Source organism: Rattus norvegicus, chromosome 7 (genome assembly GCF_036323735.1).
Source record: "Rattus norvegicus strain BN/NHsdMcwi chromosome 7, GRCr8, whole genome shotgun sequence".
Classification (NCBI taxonomy): domain Eukaryota; kingdom Metazoa; phylum Chordata; class Mammalia; order Rodentia; family Muridae; genus Rattus; species Rattus norvegicus.
In genome coordinates, this window is record NC_086025.1 from 90,417,248 (window position 1) to 90,422,023 (window position 4,776).

The window sequence follows — 4,776 nt, forward strand, 5'->3', positions numbered from 1 at the left end:
GGAAAAGATCTTTACCAATCCTACAACAGATAGAGGCCTTATATCCAAAATATACAAAGAACTCAAGAAGTTAGACCGCAGGGAAACAAATAACCCTATTAAAAAATGGGGTTCAGAGCTAAACAAAGAATTCACAGCTGAGGAATGCCGAATGGCTGAGAAACACCTAAAGAAATGTTCAACATCTTTAGTCATAAGGGAAATGCAAATCAAAACAACCCTGAGATTTCACCTCACACCAGTGAGAATGGCTAAGATCAAAAACTCAGGTGACAGCAGATGCTGGCGAGGATGTGGAGAAAGAGGAACACTCCTCCATTGTTGGTGGGATTGCAGACTGGTAAAACCATTCTGGAAATCAGTCTGGAGGTTCCTCAGAAAATTGGACATTGAACTGCCTGAGGATCCAGCTATACCTCTCTTGGGCATATACCCAAAAGATGCCTCAACATATAAAAGAGACACGTGCTCCACTATGTTCATCGCAGCCTTATTTATAATAGCCAGAAAATGGAAAGAACCCAGATGCCCTTCAACAGAGGAATGGATTCAGAAAATGTGGTACATCTACACAATGGAATATTACTCAGCTATCAAAAACAACGAGTTTATGAAATTCGTAGGCAAATGGTTGGAACCGGAAAATATCATCCTGAGTGAGCTAACCCAATCACAGAAAGACATACATGGTATGCACTCATTGATAAGTGGCTATTAGCCCAAATGCTTGAATTACCCTAGATGCCTAGAACAAACGAAACTCAAGACGGATGATCAAAATGTGAATGCTTCACTCCTTCTTTAAATGAGGAAAAAGAATACCCTTGGCAGGGAAGGGAGAGGCAAAGATTAAAACAGAGACTGAAGGAACACCCATTCAGAGCCTGCCCCACATGTGGCCCATACATATACAGCCACCCAATTAGACAAGATGGATGAAGCAAAGAAGTGCAGGCCGACAGGAGCCGGATGTAGATTGCTCCTGAGAGACACAGCCAGAATACAGCAAATACAGAGGCGAATGCCAGCAGCAAACCACTGAACTGAGAATAGGACCTCCGTTGAAGGAATCAGAGAAAGAACTGGAAGAGCTTGAAGGGGCTCGAGTCCCCATATGTACAACAATGCCAAGCAACCAGAGCTTCCAGGGACTAAGCCACTACCTAAAGACTATACATGGACTGACCCTGGACTCTGACCCCATAGGTAGCAATGAATATCCTAGTAAGAGCACCAGTGGAAGGGGAAGCCCTGGGTCCTGCTAAGACTGAACCCCCAGGGAACTAGACTATGGGGGGAGGGCGGCAATGGGGGGAGGGTTGGGAGGGGAACACCCATAAGGAAGGGGAGGGGGGAGGGGGATGTTAGCCCGGAAACCGGGAAAGGGAATAACACTTGAAATGTATATAAGAAATACTCAAGTTAATAAAAAAAAGAGCAAATTTAATTTTAATTTATCTTAGAGAATATTTTATAGTTATTGAACACACACATCAGGCAGTACTATATTCTTATGAAGTGATGTCTGTCTATTCATATTTGCACCTAGAACATAAATTGTACCTTTATCAATATCATTACTTTTTATCAGTTATAGTTAAACCATGTGGGATTTTAATAACTTTATATTGTGGCCAGTCATTGTTTTCATTCACATTTTTCTGGTTACTTTGAACTCATAATCATGGCTTCATTCCTGCACTATTTATTTTCTTCCTTCCTTCATATATGTAAGCCTACAAGTTTCTTTGTCAGACTTCAAGAAATTCAATTTCTCAGATTTTTAATTTATTGTACATTGGTAACACTTTGAATAAATTGTCAATCTAACTGGTAGTGAGTCAGATGCATGTTTTGCATTTTCCAATGGTGCCTTTATATGTGCTATCAATCCATTTCTTCTTGGTAACCAGGACTGGATGCCTCATCCTTTGTAATTATACCATCTAGGGCTCTTACTTTAACACAACAAAATACTTGGTTCTCCTTTTCCTTAGGCTCTTCTCCATTTTAATCCTTTCATTTCTTTCAGATGGAAACAGTCATGGGTCAGAGTTTTGACTTTGGGATAGCAAACCCATTCCTCATTTGATGCCCTTTCTGCTGGAAGTGGGCTCCACAAGTTCCCCCTCTCCACTGTAGGACATTTCATCCAGCATCCTTCCCTTTGAGTCCTGAGAATCTCTCACTGCCCAGGTCTCCAGTACATTCTGGAAGGCTTTCCCAACCTCCCACCTCCCAAGGTTGCCTGTTTTCCATTCTTTCTGCTTGCTCTCAGGTCTTCCGTTCTTTTCCTCTACCCAGTAGGCCTCACTTGGGCCCTTCAGCTTGTTGACCTATTTGAGTTCTGTGGACTAAATCTTGGGTATTGTAGGTTTTGTTGTTTCGGCTTTGGGGTTTTGTTTGTTTGTTTGTTTGTTTGTTTGGTTGGTTGGTTGGTTGGTTGGGTTTTTTTTTTTGTTTTGTTTTGTTTTGTTTTGTTTTGTTTTTGACTAATATCCACTTGCTGTGCATGTCCTTTTGGGTCTGAATTATCTCAGACAGGATGATATTTTCTAGTTCCATTTGCCTGCAAAACTCAGGATGTTCTCCTTCTTAATAGCTGAGTAGAAATACTCAAGTTAATAAAAATAGAAAAAAAGAAAAAAGTAGCTGAGTAGTATTCCATTGTGTAAATGAATCACGTGTTCTGTGTCCTTACTTCCGTTTTGGGACATCTGGGTTGTTTGTAGCTTCTGGCTATCACAAATAAGTCTGCTAGGAACATGGTAAAACATGTGCCTCTATGGCATGGTGGGGCATCTTTTGAGTATTTCACAAGAGTGGTATTGCTGGGTCTTCAGGTAGAACTATTTTCAGTTTCCTGAAAAACCTCCAAAATGATTTCCAGAGTGATTGTACCAGTATACAATCCCACCAGTAATGGAGGAGTGTTCCTCTTTCTCCACATCCTTTCTAACATGTGTCGTCACCTGAGGTTTTGATCTTAGCCATTCTGATTGGTGTAAGGTAGAATTTTTTGCATTTTTTGATTTGGGTTGTTTGGTTTTTAGTGGTTAGGTTCTTGAGTTCTTTATATATTTGGATATTAGCCCTCTATTGGATGTGGGGTTAGTGAAGATTTTTTCCCAATCTGTAGGTTGCCGATTTGTCTCATTGACTTTGTCCTTTACCTTGCAGAAACTTTCCAGTTTCATGAGGTTCCATATTTCAATTCTTCATCTTAGAATGTGAGCCATTGGAGTTCCCTTAAAGTAAATTTCCCCAGTTCTAATGAATTCAGGGCTCTTTCCCACTTTATTTTCTATTAGATTGAGTGAATCTGGTTTTATGTTGAGGTCCTTTATCCACTTGGACTTGAGTTTTGTGCAAGGTGACAAATATGAATCAATTTTCATTTTTCTACATACAGATAGCCAGTTAGAATAGCACCATTTATTGAAGATGCTTTCTGTTTTTTCACTGTATATTTTTGGCTTCTTTGTCAAAGATCAAGTATGTGTAAGTGTGTGGTTTTATTTCTGGGTCTTCAATTCTATTACATTGATCAACCTGTGTTGTTGTAGAAATATTAAAATAAAAAAAGTAAAGGTTTTCTTTTACCCCGCTTTGGTTTGCACCGTGGTGCCCCAAGATATCAGCTAGATATCTTGGCAGAAACACATCCCAGCCGCACACTTTCCTACACTCAAACCCTCACATAAAAGAACACACAACACAATAATCTTAGATCCAATTGGTAAGATATAATTGCCCACTTAAACATACAAAGCCTGGTACTATCCATCCCTTGAGAACATTAATAACAACCTGTAAATACACAGAGCAGAATCTTAACATCACCTGCCATCTTGTCCTGCCACAGCTTCTCTGCCCCTCTCTCGGTCTCCTAGTCTCCTCCTCCTCCTTCATACTTCTCTCCCGCCCATCCTTCCTTCTCCTCCAATGACAGGCCTCCTTCTATCCTGTACCTGCCCCTCACCTGTACTTTAAAAATTCAATGGGGGAAAGATTCTGATCAAGTCACCTGATTCCTGAGTATGTGACTAGGCAGCTGTCCTTGGAGCAGTGGAATTAGCATCAAAATACAGATAACTCCAGGGCAAACCACAACATTTGCCCCTTTTTTGTCCAGTTAAAAAGTCTTTTCACTTACATATAAATTGAGTATAATTTTAACCATTTTATAATTTGTAAAGCATATCACATTCTCAACACCCAGTCCATCACTATATCAGTAAAACAGAACATTTAGTTATCTATTCTAGCTTAAGAAAGGCTTAAAATATATATCCTGGCTAGCTTGTATAGTATCTGATAACTATCCAATAAAATATGTATAGTCAGAGTTAAACAGCCTGATAGGCTATGAGACTGTAATCAGTCTTCAACCCCGTGAGAAATCTGAGAATGACCAAATATCAATAAACAAAGGAAGCCTAACATGGCTTCCAGAACTGAGAGGTTGTAGAGACAAATCTCCACTAGCACTGTCCCCTGTTAGCACCATGTGAGCTCAAGTCTTCAGCCTTCTGGCCCAAAATCAACTGACAGACTCTAGAAATGCAGATTTTGAAGGGCTGATCACCTTGTCTTGGCAGGGTTTATCAGTCAACTATTCTGCATAATTTGTCCTTTTCTGGGCAGTATTAGTCTGCAGATGAAACAGGCAGTTTTGTCCAGTGGCTGCCTAGACACAAAGTATTACCTCACCTGGAGGTAGAGATGTTCACATTCTTCATTAAATCCACCAAAGGGGAACTGGTAGGAGCAGAT